This window comes from Bos indicus, chromosome 26 (genome assembly GCF_029378745.1).
Source record: "Bos indicus isolate NIAB-ARS_2022 breed Sahiwal x Tharparkar chromosome 26, NIAB-ARS_B.indTharparkar_mat_pri_1.0, whole genome shotgun sequence".
NCBI lineage: Eukaryota > Metazoa > Chordata > Mammalia > Artiodactyla > Bovidae > Bos > Bos indicus.
In genome coordinates, this window is record NC_091785.1 from 37,523,206 (window position 1) to 37,541,479 (window position 18,274).

The following is an 18,274-nucleotide window of genomic DNA, read 5'->3' on the forward strand; positions in this document are numbered from 1 at the left end:
TAACCACGGGCGAGTTCCACGTGCACTGTCCAGGAGGGAGCGAAACAGATGGAGCCCATGGCCTCAGGACGCTTCCAGTTTGGAAAAGGGCACCTGACCATAAACAGATAAACAAAGAGGGTGTCGGAGGTGGGAAGTGCCCCGGAGAAAACGCCGCAGGGAAGGGGGCAGAGCGTGCCGGGTGGGGCCCGCTGGAGGGGCTGCTGCGTGGGTTCCTGGGCATGGGCACAGTGCTCAGCCTGCCCTCTGACCTTATGACCATGGCCCACCTCCTCAGCAGACTTGGGAAGGCCATGCCCCTTCTCCTCTGATGCCAGACCTCGGCCTTCCTCCTTCCCCACATCTGTTAGAGTTGAGTCTGGAGAATTCGACCTCAGGCTTTTTCTTTCATGTGAAAACTCATCAGAAATTAAATTAACATCAGCCCTTTGCCTGTTTTCTCACCTGCTCAGGAAGCAACACAATTACCACAACCTGGGAGATTGGGCAGAGACCAAAACCCCACAAGAGGGGACAAGCCCCTCCCTCAGGACTCCCAATTCTGCCTCCTCAGAGATGGCCCCCCAGGCTGGGCTTTCCACAGCCTCAAAGCCTGGTTCCCAGGTGGCCAGCATGGTGGAGGGGCCACGCCAGACCGTGTCTACCCATCAGAGGACCCCTCGTTTGCATGAGGAAGGCATTTCCAACAGCACCACATCCAGGCCTCCCCACGCCTCTGACAGGAGGCACCACAGTCCTTCAACCAGGCAGCCAGGGAGGGGGGTCCCAGTTGCCTGGCCTGGGTCTTCCCCACACTCAGCAACAGCCATCCCTGCAGAATACCACCTGTTTGGGTAACAAAGAATCGCTTAATATTTCACTTAAAGTCACCAAAGAATAAGCACATTGGAACACTGAAAGCACCATCAATTTAATAACTTTTTAGAATGCAAAAATTAAGTTTTTAAAAGCATTTTGTGAGACAAGAATAAAGTACAGAAAGAAAAGGTGTCTCCATCCCAGCCGTCTCCTGAGTGTCCAGTGATGCTGGGTCTGCGGTCTATCCTCTGTGGTCTCTCCTCCTCCTTCTCACATACACATACCCTGAAAGAAAGTGAATGCGTTAGTCTCTCAGTCCTGTCTGACTCTTTGCAACCCCGCAGACTGTAGCCCACCAGCCTCCTCTGTCCATGGAATTCTTCAGGCAAGGATACTGGAATGGGTAGCTATTTCCTTCTCCATGGTCTTCCATGACCCAGGGATCAAACCAAGTCTCCTGCTTTGCTAGCAGATTCTTTACTGTCTGAGCCACCAGGGAAGCTGCACATACCCTTTTATTGTTCTTGTTCAGTCACTCAGTTGTGTCCGACTCTTGCAACCCCATGGACTGCAGCACGCCAGACTTCCCTGTCCTTCACCATCTCCTGGAGCTTGCTCAAACTTGTGTCCGTTGAGTCGGTTATGCCATCCAACCATCTCATCCTCTGTTGCCCCCTTCTCCTCTTGCCTTCTATCTTTCCCAGCATCAGGGTCTTCTCCACTGAGTCGGCTTTTCACATCAGGTGATCAAAACATTGGAGCTTCAGCTTCAGCATCAGTCCTTCCAATGAATATTCAGGTTGATGTCCTTTAGGACTGACTGGTTTGATCTCCTTGCAGTCCAAGGGATCTCAAGAATCTCCTCCAACTCCACAGTTTGAAAGCAGCAATTCTTTTGTGCTCAGCTTTCTTTATGGTCCAACTCTCACATCCATACATGACTACTGGAAAAACCATATCTTTGACTATACAGACCTTGGTGGCAAAGTAATAGGGGCTTTATTTGTTGTTCTTATGGAGATGGAATCCTACTGTATAAATTTCTCTCAACCTAGTTTGCTTTGAATACTTAATGGCTCTACAAGTCAGTGAATATGAATCCATCTCAATCTTTAGTTTTTCAAGGTCATAAGCACTCACACACAAATAATTTGTATATTTAAGATTTTATTAAAATGCTGATTTTGAGAGCAGGCTTTTGAAACACTTGCTTTCCCCGTCTTATTCCCCCAGCCCCACCTCCAACTCAGGCTAGTAATCTGTTTTCTGTCCGTCTACACCCTTTTTCCAGGTGGCACAGTGGTAAAAAATCCGTCTGCCAATGCAGAAGACTGGGTCAAGAAGATCCTCTGGAGTAGGAAATGGTAACCCATTCCAATCTTATTCCATGGACAGAGGAGCCTGATGGGCTACAGTCCAGGGGGTCACAAAGAGTTGGACATGACTGAGCACACACACACACACGCACACACACACACACACACACCCTTTCCAGTGCTGATAGAATGATACATAGGTAAATATAGACGCGTACAAGATGATGCACCTGCGGAGGGCACTGCTGCCTCTCGCTTTTCTCATTCACCACTATGCTATGGAAATCCACCCCACCCCCCAGTCTCATAGTGAAGCTCTCATTCACTCACATCTGATTTATTCGGCCATTCTTCCATTGATGGAAATTCATTTAATGTTTAGTTTTTATTCTTGGCTACTGTGAACGATGTTGTGCTGAACATCCTTACGTGTTTACACGCAATCCATATCTTTTAGGCAACTGCTTTTCCTTCTATGGAATAGGTTCCCAGGAATGAAAGTCCTGAGACTTCAGTAGGATTTAAGGTTTAAAAGAAAAAAATACTAAAGGAGGAAAACAAACGATTCATTTTTATATAAGCCCTTAGCTAGGAGCTTCTGTGGCTGGGACATTTTTCATGGTCTCACTTTTCCAACCTCATTCCTCAATGGCTCAGAGTGTTCCTTCTGCCTCTTATAGATGGAGCGACAGGGCTCTCAGGCCACTCTCACATTCTCCCAGAGGCTGGTGTAGGAGGAAAAATAGCAAAGTAGGGGCAGGGGCCTCTCACTAGCCTTGTGATCTTGGACAATTCTCTCCATCTGCAAAGAGCCCAGTGGATCTGGTGCGGAGAGCTGGGTGGTTGGGGATCCCCATGAGTAAGCGCAGGGTTTGGGAAGGTACAGGCATCAGCCCTAGTAAGGCTCCAACTTGAACTTGATTTCGGAGGCCTTGGCAGGCGATCAGTATGACCCAGCCTGCCTCTCCTTCCCTTACCTACAGCTGTGGCCTCCCTAGGGGATTCAACTTAGCATTTCTTTTCCTTGATGAAAAAAAAAAAATGACTGCAATTGAGCGGAATAAGCAACCATCCATGTTAGTCTCCACACAAGAATGAATCATGATGGATGAGAAGGAAAAACCACAAAGGCTTAAGGTGGTTTAGAAAAAGAAATCTTTGTTTGAAGCTGGTTGATACAATCTCCACCCGTTCGTTTGGCCTTGTTGTTTATTAACCATGTAGCCAGACTGGGATGAGCCAAGGGGTGGGGCAAGCCGAGGGTGGAGCTGTGTCTCACACTCGTCCTGCATACACAATGGAGACTTGGACAAGAATAATGTGCTGAAACCTGGCGTAACATTTACCTGGTGTCCTGGCACCTACGCTGTGATATATGCCATTGGTATTGCGACCTGGGGGCAAGGGGTGGAGAAGCAGTAAAGGGCACCTTTGATTTTGAGCCAATCAAGAGATGCTGAACTCTGCTGGGAGGGAAGGGGGTTTCATGCAGGTGACTTTATGAAAACAGTTTCTCCATATTTATAAAAATCCCAGAGACATCTCAGGACTTCCTGGAAAGAACGGGAATAATCAGGGAACCTGGCTGTGCCACCAAACAGCTTTGATGACCTTTTTGGAGGCACTTCACTTCTCTGGGCCTCAGTTTACCCACCTGGAAACTAAAGTCATTAGACTAGATGAATTCTAAAGCTATAATCAGCTGTGAACCTCTAAGTACCTTTTTTTTTTAAATTAAAAATAACTTTTAAAAATATAACAGAAGAAATCACTTCTTATAGAGAAATCGGAAAACATGAATGGACCAAAGAAAAAAATTCGAACAAAATGTGAAATCTGAAATTACAGTACCGAGAATAAAATTAAAGAAAAATTATAAAAAATTGAAATCATGTGACTGAGCAGTAAACATTATTAACCAACTCATGTGTCCCCTCATGGGCTTTTAAAAATAGGCCTTTATATCTTTTAATAAAGATGAAAAAAAAATAAAGTTTGCTTTTCTAGTAAACAGGGGATCAGCCTAGACACAGAGCATTACAGTACGCTTATTTGTAACTTAGAGCAACCCATGGATTTCTGTTCACGTACACAATGAACCTCTTTCACATCGCTATCAACCTCATGTAAATAACACCTGCCTTGTTCTTCAGCCAAACTAGGATGAATGCTCTAAATTTTATTAATGCTAGGCACTTAAGATGTTTTGCGTTTTCAATATTATACTAAGGCTTGAAGAACACCCTGGTAATTACCTCTGCACACACATCTTAAAATTATGTCCTTAAATAGGATGGTTAGAAAGGTGTAAATGCATAGGGTTAAGGCTGGTGTGTGTCAAGAGCAGAGAGTAGAGACTAAGTGGGGTCCAACATGGTTTTTGAAGGGGAGGAGATGAGAGACATCTGAGTCCAACACTCACTGTGGTTTTGTTGAAGGGATCTCTAACTGTGCTGACTGGGGTAGCAGCAGAGCCGGTTGGGTTTGGGTGGCTGGTTAGTGAGATGCGTATGACCGTGTTCGTGCGGCGTACCTGCCATGTGGGGAAGGGTCTATGTGACACGTGTATAAAATCTTTCAGAGATGTGCACCGAGTAGTGGGTGTTGATGAGGGGGAAGTGAGTAATCCTGCATGGCTGGGAACTCTGGAGAATGTTCTCTGATAACAATCACTTGTTCAGCTATTCCCTGAGGAGAGAACTAAAGGGTTCTCCTCCATTGACTCTCGGAATGCCATTTCATTGCCCTCCTCATTATAAGAGGGAAGAATAAAAGCTGAGGTCTCATAAACAAGTGCTTGCAAGATTACTGAGATAATATGTAAAAGCATTTGAATTCCTTCATGAATAAAAAAAAATGCAGAGTAGGTTCAGTGGTCTTGATAACTGAGCAGATGGTGGAGGTGCCAGCTCCTGAGGATGGTGTGTGCTGTGATTCACAGGGAGCCCCTCTGTACCCATTTCACAGATGGGTGCTCTCAGGGTGTGGCAGTCCAAAGATGGGACCAATTCTATGCAAGGGAGCCACAGCAGAGGTAGAAACCCACTGCTGGTCCTTGGATGATCATCCCTGCCTTGCCAGCTTTAACCGTTGGGAAGTTGGAATGAGGTAACGTCTCAGAACGTCCTTTGTAAACTATAAAATATTATATGTCTATGTGAGAGATTACCATGACTTATAAAGCGAAGTTACAGCACATTCTAAATGAAAAACTCAAATGGCCAGGCTGTCAATGGCTAACTTTTCACATTCATTTTTCCTAACGGGACAATAAGGATGGTGAACATGTATTGAATTCTGCTATGTGATCTACGAGCTTCTAAGATGTTAACCCATTTCATCCTCACAAAATCCCTGTGAGGTGGGTGCTACAGTTATCCCCATCTCAGAGATGAGGAAACTGGGGTGCAGAGAGGTTAAGTTAATTGCACAGAATCATGCTATCTGTGGAGAAGGAAATGGCAACCCACTCCAGTATTCTCACCTGGGAAATCCAATGGACAGAGAAGCCTGGTGGGCTACAGCCCATGGGATCGCAAAGAGTCAGACATGACTGAGTCACTAAACAACAAAAATGCCATCTCTATGTACTAAGTTGGCTGACTCGTCATCTTTGGGGCATCCGTAGATCAGAGAATAATATACTTAGAAAAAGAGGACTTGGATTTGAGTTGACCATTAATGTACCTTTGGAGAGTCTGCTGCTGCTAACTCACGTCAGTCATGTCCGACTCTGTGCGACCCCACCAGGCTCCCCCGTCCCTGGGATTCTCCAGGCAAGAACACTGGAGCGGGTTGCCATTTCCTTCTCCAATGCATGAAAGTGAAAAGTGAAAGTGAAGTCGCTCAGTCGTGTCTGACTCCTAGCGATCCCATGGACTGCAGCCTACCAGGCTCCTCCGTCCATGGGATTTTCCAGGCAAGAGTACTGGAGTGGGGTGCCATTGCCTTCTCCAACCCAAAGAGGTGTCCTCCTGTTTTGCTAGCACAAGGCTACCCCTCCCAGGATCCTCTGTGCTCTATGCATGTGTCTCTCCTGGAACAGAAAGGGTTAAGTTGACCCACAACCCACTGGACCCTGAGACATTTTCCTTCTGGGCCACATATGTAGATGGACTCTGAAGACAAACCTCTCTCCTCCTTGGAAATCATGAATTTTTATGAAGCCAGCCCAGAATTCCCAGAATTCAGCCGGGTGCACTTTGCAGACCCTAAAATGCTGTCACCATGGAAGGTTTCATTGCTTGCACCTGCTAAAACATTTGAGGCATTTGAGAGGCAGTGAAACACATTTGCTTTTCATTTTATCTGACTTTGGAAACCTTTGAAGTGTTTAATAGTAGAGCCCAGGAAAGATCCCCGCCTCTTAATCATTTACTGGTAAGTCACATTCTCGGCTGGTAGCCTGTCAAGCAGAAACTGACCTGAGCCCAGTTTTATTAAGTGTCACATGCCCAGTCACTGTTCATTAAAGGTGTTTTAAGGTTTGAATTATGTAATTTATGAGAAAAAGAAATAAAAATTCCATTGTTTTATTAATATGCAGCCCAAGATCTCTCTCTAATAACAAATGAAGGAAAGTTGGATAAAAGGATGGGGGGCGGTGATGATTCTCTGGCCTTCCTCGGCCCCTAGCACCCCCATGTCCACTCCACCCAACCCCAGGCAGGAGCCTGGCAAGTAGGCAGCACTCTGGGAAGGGAGCCATCTCAACCTGTCTTCCTGTGTCCTCTGCCTGAGACCTGATGACAAAGCAGCCACCTTCCTCCTCTTTCCAGCTCTTCTGTCTGTTTTCCAGCAAGGCAGGAAAAGCATTTCTAGAGTGACCTGGGGTGATGGTGTGAGTCACAGTCATTGAGAACGAATGCCCCTTGCTTTCAGGACAGCTGGGAGAGGGTGCAGTGCTGGGCACACGGCCACCTGTTTCAGGCAAACAATTTCATTGGATCCTCACCTTACCTAAAGGAAAGCGGAGACTGTCCCTGTTTTATAGAAGAAAACAGAGGAGCCAAGGTGGGATCCCTGGGCTGTGCTTGTCCTTTTGTCTCTGTAACCGAGGGCATCCTTAGCCCAGGTCAGCCTTCTTGGAATCATTCAACTGCGCAGTCAGGAGGAGGGGCTGGACTGGGCCAGGCAGCTTGTGCCTTCTCTGGACTTGGGCTCTGTGCTCTGGCCCAGCAAGATTAGCAGCCTTCACGAAGGACATTTTTCTCCCGCAGATTCTCGATTTATCATCAGAGCGCTTGTAAGTCTGTGCCCACTGAAGGCTCTGCATGCGGGGTTGCTCTGGGTGGGGTCTCCCTTATCTGACACAGTGGGACCTCTGCTTCTTCTTAGACCCCCAGTCTGCTCCCTGGCATCTCAACAAAGATGAGGGAGCCAGCTCTGCCTGCCCTGGGGTACGGGTGGCTTTGAATTCCTCCGGGTTGTTCGCCTGTGTGGATCTCCCTGTGATCAGCCCAAAAGAGCACCAACAGGGGAAAAGTTATTTGCCCAAATGTGGACAACCCAGAATATTGAGACTGTGATTAAGGTTTGAAAGCTGATGCAACTGAAGGTATTTCTCCCCCTCCACATGCTCCCCCTGACCACCAACTTTCCCCACAGGAAAAAAATTGTGAACTTGATTTTAATTTTGAACTTGATTTTCTTAATCAAGTGACTCATGTGTTACAGGTGCGAAGTTGCACCGGACTTTGCCCTCTTGGTTCAAATTTGTGAGTTTTTAATTCTGAAAGGGGATCTCAGGTGCTAAGGCTTTCTAAGACATCTCACAGGAATGGTGTAGAGTTTTGAGAACAAGGGCCTTTTAAAATCTGGGTGGAGTGGGGGCAGGGCATGGCAAGAGCTGAATGAACTCCTGTTTGGGAAGCTCCCAGCCAAGGCAGAAAAGGAAAGGCCCTGTTTGGAAGGAGTGTTGGTGGGCCAGGTTTTGCAAACGGACCGTCAATCATTAACCCACTTAATTTTGAATTACCGATTCCACTGATATTTCAATAGCTGGCTGCTGGTGACCTGAACTGTAGGGGCTGTTGTCTTTGATCTGCCAGGCCAATTTCCATTAGCAGTAAAACCACAGACCTCTGCTGGGCCACAGGCCAGCGAGTTCTAACATCTCCCAGTGTCTTAGAGGAGCTCTGAACTGCTAGTCCCAGTGCCGAGAGAGCCTTGGGTAGAGTCTCCAGAAGCAGTCGTCACAAATCAATCAACTCATTAATTCTGCACAGTTTTCAGTTCTGCAGTAGGCACTGGGAAGCAGAGAGAACTGACTTATTTCAGACAGCCGAAGAGACAGGGTGTCAGTACATAGGGTTCAATACAGGCTTTGGTGGAAAAGAACAGGCAGCTGTGGGAGCTTTGAGAGGTGCATCAGGGAAGGCTTCCTAGAGGAGGTGACACCGAAGCTGCGACATGAGGCTGGGATAGGAGTTAGCTGGGCAGAAGAGCAAAGGCAGTTTCAGAAAAGTCTTCTACATCTTGGGAAGGAGTTGGAATTTCAGTCACTGATTGTTTTGAAGAAGGGATGGGTAACTGGAGTAGATTCATAGTCTAGAGCAGGGGTCCCCCTCCTCCAGGATCTAATGCCCTATGATCTGAAGTGGATCTGATATAATAAACATAGAAATAAAGTGCACAATAAATATAATGCACTTGAATCGTCCTGAAACCACTCCTCACCCTCCCTGGGGTCTGTGGAAAATTGTCTTCTATGAAACTGGTCCCTGGTGCCAAAAATGTTGGGGATCACTGTTCTAGAGGATCAAGTGTGGCAAGAGGGGTGCAGAGGAGCAGGAGTGGGAGTGGGGAGGCCAGAGAGGAGTCTGCCGTTAAGAAGGAGGCTGCCCAGGGGGCGTTTGGGGTTTCACAAATCCTTAGTTGAGACTGCCCCAAGATGGCTCAGCAGCTGAAATATATCTGTCTGCAGTGCAAGAGACACAGGAAACACCAGTTCAATCCCTGGGTCAGGAATATCCCCTGGAGAAGGAAATGACAACCTGGTCTAGTACTCTTGCCTGGGAAATCCCATGGACAGAGGAGGCTGGCTGGCTACAGTGCCAAGAGCTGGACACTACTGAGCAGCTAAGTAATGAGCACACGTGTGCGTGCGTGCGCGTGCGTGCGCACACACACACACACACACACACAGCCTAACTTGGGCAGATGTGGTACAAGCGATTGGAGGCGAGATCCTCCTTGGAGATCAGGCTCTCGGAGATGACAGGACCACTCAAGGTGGGGGCCTCCTGGTATCTGTCTGAGCCTGAATCTACTGAGCTCCTACTCAGAGGTGGAGACCCTCAGGGAGGTATAGACGGACACAGGGAAGAAAGGACTCGGAGATTGGTGGGAGGAGGGGTGCTCTCTTTTCAAGTCGAGGAAGATTTAATTAGGCTGTTGGATAACTCTGAGGACTGAAAATTGAGGAAATAACTTCCCGTGGACTCTAGATACACATTGGGCAAGAGCAGGACCAGGGCAGCCATGGGCAGCCATGGACAGCCGTGCAGGTTTATTTAGTACACAGCCAGGTAGCCGTGGCAGGTGGCCCTGGGTGGCATGGAGCTTGCGTCAAGCATCAGGGAGACTTGACCTGAGGGTTGGAGGCTAATTTTTTTCCCTCATAGAGTGTGGTGAGGTTGGCAGAAATACTCACTATACCCAAAGGGACTCAGTCCTTTGTTTCAAAAAATGGTGTTAAATGTGGCCATCATCTATCAATCATAATTATTTTTTAATTAATTGAACACTTCCCTGATAGCTCAGGTGGTAAAGAATCTGCCTGCAATGCAGGAGACCCCAGGTTGATTCCTGGGTCAGGAAGATCTGCTGGAGAGGGGAGAAGCTACCCACTCCAGTATTCTTGGGCTTCCCTTATGGCTCAGCTGGTAAAGAATCTGCCTGCAATGCAGGAGACCTGGGGTCAATCCCTGGGTCTGGAAGATCCCCTGGAAAAGGGAAAGTTTACCTACTCCAGTATTCTGGCCTGGAGAATTCCCTGGGTCCATGGGGTCGCAGAGAGTCAGACATGACTGAGCGACTTTCACTTTCTTTCACTTTACTACCTGATGGCTGTGTTCCGTGTTTTCATGTCTTAGTTCATTGAATTCCCCCCATCCCTGAGAAATGGGCATCATTATCTCCACTTTCACTGATGAGAAAATTAAGGCTCAGAAAAAGTAAATCGTCAGTGTAAGTTTTCACAGTTGATAATTGGAAGAGTGGGGGAAACGTCAGAGCACGACAGGCATTAAGGGCTGGGGGTGGGGGCATGTGATCCAGTCTTCTCCAGCAGCTGCCTTTACCAGGCTGTGGAATGGCAAGGCACTGTCTGCCAGCTGATTCCCGCACATCCTCCCCTTCACTCTGACTGTGCTGCTCACTTAGATGAAGCCACTTATCTCTCTTTTTCAAGGCACTGAATGCAGCACTTCCTGTAGATCAAGCAGGCAGAGGATAGGAGAGGTTTGCCGCACCCGGCCCTCCCTCTAACCGCTTCTCCCGCAGTCGGTGGCCTGGTGAACGGGAGGAGCCCATCGAGGCTGGGGATGAGGGCATTGCATCTCTGCTTCCACTGTCAGCTCTGCAGTGATTTCTGTGGCCGTGGGAACAGCACGTGGGTGACAGCATACTGCCGGCTAGAGCTGGTGGTGAATGTTGACCCCAGAGAAGCTGGGAGAAATGGGGGAGAATACTGCTTATCACTCAGCTGCCACAAGTCAGAGCAGTCTGATACCATCTCTGAACAGTTGACAGCCTCCTCTGGATGATGCCTTATGCAAACAGACTGCTTTTTCCTGGGGTGGCTAGGAGAGAGAGCCCCCTTCTGATTTCACAGTGAGTTCTAGTGGTGAAATAGGAGGCAGGTGTGCATGCATGCCAAATTGCTCAGTCGTGTCCAACTCTGCAACCCCATGGACTGTAGCCCACCAGGCTCCTCTGTTCATGGGATTCTCCAGGCAAGCATACTGGAGTGGGTTGCCATGCCCTCCTCCAGGGGATCTTCCCAACCCAGGAATTGAACCCACATCTCTTATGTCAATGGCACCCCACTCCAGTACGCTTGCCTGGAAAATCCCATGGACAGAGGAGCCTGGTAGGCTGCTGTCCATGGGGTCGCTGAGGGTCGGATACCACTGAGCGACTTCACTTTCACTTTTCACTTTCATGCATTGGAGAAGGAAATGGCAACCCACTCCAGTGTTCTTGCCTGGAGAATCCCAGGGACGGGGGAGCCTGGTGGGCTGCCGTCTATGGGTCGCACAGAGTCGGACACGACTGAAGCGACTTAGCAGCAGCAGCAGCAGCAGCAGCTCTTATGTCTCCAGTATAGGCAGGCCGGTTCTTTACCACCAGTACCACCTGGGAAGCCAAAGTGGGAGGGCTTAACCGCTATTCTGTGCTGGGCCCTCGGATAGACACCTTATTTCTTTCACTGACCCCTCCTGGTTACCCCCTCATGGCTGATACCACCCACGTTTTCCTCAGCTGAACATCAACGTGGGAGGCTTCAACATAATGTCCAAAATCTTGGCAGCAGAGTTGGTGCTCACTTGCTTCTGGCTCATTCTGAAGGGTGTCTGGGGGGTGCGGCCTCATGCAGAGGAGACAGTCTGGAAGTGCAAAAATGTGTTCCAGTCCAACAACAACAAGCAGAGTGCCATCATTTTAGATAGATCTGTTCTTCATAAAAGCAGTGACTACTTTCCAACTTCAAGTTAAGGGATATTTTCAACATATCTGAGTTTGAAATTTAACCCAACACCACTGAGATTTTTACCCCAAAGTGAGTTATGCTGGGAGAAAAATAAAACACAAAAACTCTACCTGCCCCCAGATGAGAAGAGGACAGGTGCTGGCTTGCCAAGCAAGGGAGACAGGCTTAGTGTCGTGGGAATTAGCTCCAAGTTGCCACCTAAAGGCAGGGGGTGGGCACAGGGGCCCAGGCCAGGTGTCCGTTCCCTGAGGCTGAGAGGTGACATGATGGATGGGACAGGGTGTCGTGGGCCATCCCTTCAGGCTGCCCTGGCCTTTCACAAGTGACCCCACACTGCTATTCTCCCTAATCTGGTGACTTTCAAATTGTTTATACACATAGTCTTGGAAAAGCCCTAAGTCCTACAAAAAATTTTAAAACATTTTATTTCAATAATATAAAAAATAGATCCTTAACAAGACATCCAAACATATCTTCTCTGTTAAACTGATAATCTACATTGTTGTAGAATAAGCCATTCATTTTGCTGTATCTCAGATTGGGGTTGAAGAGGAATTCTCCAGAATCTCCTAATTATTTTTTTTTTCCTTTAAATGGAATCCACACACAGTTGGGGTTTGAGAAATCTAGCTGTCACGTGACACTGCACTTCCAAGCCCCCAGGCTCAGATACGGTGAACAAATGACCAGGAGAGACCCGGGTAGCCCTGCTCCATGCCCGCAGGCTTTGGCACTGGGGGAATGGAAGAAGATCCATTTGCCAACTTGGCTCTTCTTGCCAACTCTAAGCAAAACTTGGCTTCAGAAATGATGAAACGCATCCCAGTGACATGACTGCCAAGCTGGGGGACACAGCAGGGTCCCTGGAGACCCAGAGCACGTTAAATGGGAGTAATTTCCTGACTAACCCCTGATTCTCCTGGAGGTGGCTCCTGGAATATTGCTGAGTTTCCGGTTTGGCTGCTTTGGTCTGAAATGGCAAACATGTGCTCCCACTTTCTTGTGCACTGTTAGATATGGAGGACTTGGGGTGTTGCCCAGAGCACCATGTGGATCTGCAGCCATCACAGCCACCCACTGGACATAGACCACTGGGTTTGCATCAACAACAACAGAATCCAGTAGCAGTGGCAGCCAGTGTTTGCCAGGGTCCCGCTGTACAACGTGGTCTCATTTTATCCTCCTTCAGAGAAGGCGGGGGTGTTGTCTTCACCCTCTTTATAGATACCCAGGCTTGGACAGGTCAAGTAATTCGCCCAAGACCACCCTCTATAAAACTGTATCCACAACCACTTCTCCCAAATTCAAGCTTCGTGAAAGGGGTTTGCTGAATACCTACTGTGGGCAGATCCTTTTTCTTGAGTGCAACTGGGGATGACATATCTTGCCGTTTAGAATCATGTCCAAGCAACAGTCATCTGTTCCATGTGGCTACTGAGCACTTTGAATGTGGCTTGTCCTGAGATGTATTGTGAGTATCAAGAAACTTTAGTGTCAAACACACTCTGAATTGAAAGGTAGTGCAAATCAGAGAATGCAAATCATTTCATTAATATTTTGTATCCATCATATGTTGAAATGATAATATTTTACATATATTGGGTTAAATAAAATGTATTATTAAAATGAAGTTTGTCTATTTCTTTATACTTTTTCGGTAGATGTGGCTGCTATTAATGACATTCCGTAGGACTCTTGCCCTTCTTCTACCGACAGCACTACCCTTGAGTTTCTTTCTGCAGCTCACACACACAAGGTTTCTGTCTTGATCTCAGGCTGGTTCAGACAGTTCCAGACTTCAGGCTTCTCTGCTTGTGGTGATGAAGAAGACTGGGAGGAAAGAACTGCGTTTTTCCTTCTGCCCTCCAAGAGCAACAAGCAGAGGCCTGTGTGCAAAGAAGAAACTTCAGAAGTACAGCCTATTCTTATTATTCATGGCAGTTTATGTCCTAAGGTAGCTTCAGGGGCTTCCCAGGTGGTGCTAGTGGTAAAGAACCCATCGACCAATGCAGAAGACTTAAGAGATGTGGGTTCAGTCCCTGGGTTGGGAAGATCCTCTGGAGAAGGACATGGCAGCCCACTTCACGATTCTTTGCTGGAGAATCCCATGGACAGAGGACCCTGACAGGTTACAGTCCATGGGTTCGCACAGAGTCAGACACAACTGAACTGACTTAGCACACACTCACAGGCAAGGTTGCTGCAGACAATGAAATAGCAAGTAAGGAAACATTGCTCCTCAGGGAAATACAGGGTTAGGGTTCCATGATCCACTTCTTATAACATTTTTGCCAACTGATCAATACATACTCTTGTTTAATGTGTGCTTCTGTTTAGTTTCTGTATATACTAATATATATACACACATGTGCACGCATGCTCAGCTGTTCAGTTGCGTCCGACTCTTCACAACCCCACGGACTGTAACCCACCAGGCTCCTCTGTCCATGGGATTATGCCTGCAAGAATATTGGAGTCAGTTGTGATTTCCTCCCCCAGGGGATCTTCCCAACCCAGGGTTTGAAACTGTATCTTCTGCATTGGCAGGTGGATTCTTTACCACTGGGCCACCTGGGAAGACACATATACAAAAAAGTGGGTGTATATAGTTGGTATATGTAGTTGACTCACCAACATTGAACTCGCAGCCACCAACACTATAACTCATGCTTGACTGAAGCTTATCTAACACTCCATTAGGCACATCACAGTCTTCTTGAGCTTGGGGGTAACAGACGGTAACATGCTTGGGGACCTTTTTAACCAGGGAACTCACCACCAACAAAAAGCACAAAAACATGATAAACATGGCACTAAATGTATCGCAAAAAGTACATTTATGAACATGAGTCTAGTGACTCAAAATTTTCACCATTCTGCGCATGTCTGCACATGACCACAAAAGCACCTGCAAATACTGATCTGGGTGTGACAAATAAATTTTAGCCAGGAGGTGAATGCAGAATCTACAAATAATGAAGATAGATTGTGTTTGTTAATTGAGGTCAGTTAACAAACTGACGCTCACCTGCCACTGGCTGCTGATCTTTTGTGCTCAGAAAGTACCCTGAGAGTCCTGCTTGTGTCCGTTTAGCATCAGCAAAAAGTGAAGAGGAACTAAAAAGCCTCTTGATGGAAGTGAAAGAGGAGAGTGAACAAGTTGGCTTAAAGCTCAACATTCAGAAAACAGAGATCATGGCATCTGATCCCATCACTTCATGGCAAATAGATGGGGAAACAGTGGAAACAGTGTCAGACTTTATTTTGGGGGGCTCCGAAATCATTGCAGATGGTGATTTCAGCCATGAAATTAAAAGACGCTTACTACTTGGAAGGAAAGTTATGACCAACCTAGATAGCATATTCAAAAGCAGAGACATTACTTTGCCAACAAAGGTCCATCTAGTTAAGGCTATGGTTTTTCCAGTAATCATGTATGGATGTGAGAGTTGGACTGTGAAGAAAGCTGAGCACTGAAGAATTGATGCTTTTGAATCGTGGTGTTGGAGAAGACTCTTGAGAGTCCCTTGGACTGCAAGGAGATTCAAGCAGTCCATTCTGAAGGAGATCAGTCCTGGGTGTTCTTTGGAAGGAATGATGCTAAAGCTGAAACTCCAGTACTTTGGGCACCTCATGTGAAGAGTTGACTCATTGGAAAAGACTCTGATGCTGCTAGGGATTGGGAGCAGGAGGAGAAGGGGACAGCAGAGGATGAGATGGCTGGATGGCATCACCGACTCGATGGATGTGAGTTTCAGTGAACTCTGGGAGTTGGTGATGGACAGGAAGGCCTGGTTTGCTGGGATTCATGGGGTTGCAAAGAGTCGGACATGACTGAGCTACTGAACTGAACTGAACTGAATCCCCTCCATGGTGGACCAGGAGGTGGTGAAGCCCTGAATTTGGAGGAGAGGAGAGTGACTGGAGTCAGCCCTGGACTCACAGTTTGTAAATCTCACAGGATTGGGCAGGACATGTCACCTCTTCAAGCCTCAGCTATCCAGTCTGTAAAACAGGGGTCATAATGATTTATCTTCCCATCTTGTGAACATCTAATGAGATGACTCTGCAAAAGTGCTGTGGAAGCAGTAAATAATCAACAGATGTACAAGATTTACAGGCTTTCCTGATAAGCTTTGAGCTGGGGAAGGCAGAACCCCGCTAGGATTTGAATCCTGAATGGCACTGACTGCTTACGTGAGCTTGAGTGAGTGACTGAGCCTCTTAAGGTCTTAGATCACGCCCGTGAGATGAGGATGATACTAATGTAGTATGTATAGGGATGCTAAAAGTTTTCAGTGAGACATGTATCTAAAGCACTTTAATTCCCAATGAATTGTGGCTATTTCTACTGTAACAAGTGACTGTGCCCCTCATTTGAGCTGAGTGATGGGTGTAGGGGAAGTCGGAGTGAAAACCACAATCACAGAAAACTAACCAATCTGATCACATGGACCACAGCCTTGTCTAACTCAATGAAAACTATGAGCCATGCCGTGTAGGGTCACCCAAGATGGGTGGGTCACAGTGGAGAGTTCTGACAAAACATGATCCACTGGAGAAGGGAATGGCAAACCACTTCAGTATTCTTGCCTTGAGAACCCCATGAACAGTATGAAAAGGCAAAAAGATAGGACACTGAAAGATGAACTCCCCAGGTCGGTAGGTGCCCAATATGATACTGGAGATCAGTGGAGAAATAACTCCAGAAAGAATGAAGAGACGGAGCCAAAGCAAAAACAAAACCCAACCGTGGATGTGACTGGTGAAGGAAGTAAAGTCCAATGCTGTAAAGAGCAATATTGCATAGGAACGTAGAATGTTAGGTCCGTGAATCAAGGCAAATAGGAAGTGGTCAAACAGGAGACGGCAATAGTGAACATGGACATTTTAAGAATCAGAGAACTAAAATGGACTGGAATGGGTGAATTTAACTCAGATGACCGTTATATCTACTACTGTGGGCAAGAATCCCTTAGAAGAAATGGAGTAGCCATCATTGTCAACAAAAGAGTCTGAAATGCAGTACTTGGATGCAATGTCAAGAATGACAGAATGATCTCTGTTTGTTTCTGAGGCACCATTTGATATCACAGTAATCCAAGCCTATGCCCTGACTAATAATGCTGAAGAAGCTGAAGTTGAATGGTTCTATGAAGACCTACAAGACCTTCTAAAACTAACACCCAAAAAAGATGTCCTTTTCATTATGGGGGACTGGAATGCAAAAGTAGGAAGTCAAGAGATACCTGGAGTAACAGGCAAATTTGGCCTTGGAGTACAAAATGAAGCAGAGCAAAGGCCAATAGAGTTTTGGCAAGACAATGCACTGGTCATACCAAACACCCTCTTCCAACAACATGAGAGAAGACTCTACACATGGACATCACTAGATGGTCAATACTGAAATCAGACTGATTATATTCTTTGCAGCCAAAGATGGAGAAGCTGTATCTGACAGTTGGCAAAAACAAGACTGGGAGCTGACTGGCTCAGATCATGAACTCCTAACTGCCAAATCAGACTTAAATTGAAGAAAGTAGGGAAAACCAATAGACCATTCAGGTATGACCTAAATCAAATCCCTTATGATTATATAGTGGACGTGACAAATAAATTTAAGGGATTAGATCTGATAGACAGAGTACCTGAAGAACTATGGACAGAGGTTCATGACAGTACAGGAGGCAGCGATCAAGACCATCCCTAAGAAAAAGAAATGCAAAAAGGCAAAATGGTTGTCTGAGGAGGCCTTACAAATAGCTGTGAAAAGAAAAGAAGCAAAAGGCAAAGGAGAAAAGGAAAGATATACCCATTTGAATGCAGAGTTCCAAAGAAGAGCAAGGAGAGATAAGAAAGCCTTCCTCAGTGATCAATGCAAAGAAATAGAGGAAAACAACAGAATGGGAAAGACCAGAGATCTCTTCAAGAAAATTAGAGATACCAAGGGAACATTTCATGCAAAGATGGTCACAATAAAGGAAAGAAATAGTTTCAACTTAACAGAAGCAGAAGATATTAAGAAGAGGTGGCAAGAATACACAGAACTGTACAAAAAAGATCTTCACAACCCAGATAACCACAATGGTGTAATCACTCACCTAGAACTAGACATCCTGGAATGCAAAGTCAAGTGGGCCTTAGGAACCTTCACTACAAACAAAGCTAGTAGAGGGGATGGAATTCCAGTTGAACTACTTCAGATCTTAAAAGATGATGCTGTTAAAGTGCTGCACTCCATATGCTAATTTGGAAAACTCAACAGTGGCCACAGGACTGGAAAAAGTCAGTTTTCATGCCAATCCCAAAGAAAGGCAATGCCAAAGAATGTTCAAACTACCCCACAACTGCACTCATCTCACACGCTAACAAAGTAATGCTCAAAATTCTCGAAGACAGGCTTCAACAGTACGTGAACTGTGAACTTCGAGATGTTCAAGCTAGA

At 46.6% G+C, this 18,274-nt stretch overlaps 1 long non-coding RNA gene across 2 annotated transcripts in view; it reads left to right on the forward strand.

The window, feature by feature from the left end:
• Window positions 1–18,274, forward strand: part of LOC109579098 (uncharacterized) — an 84,016-nt gene that overhangs the window by 51,333 nt on the left and 14,409 nt on the right. For both annotated transcript variants that reach the window (XR_011564301.1, XR_011564302.1), the window contains one exon: window positions 1–18,274. This exon is cut by the window's right edge and continues 14,409 nt beyond it. This is a non-coding gene — a long non-coding RNA (uncharacterized lncRNA).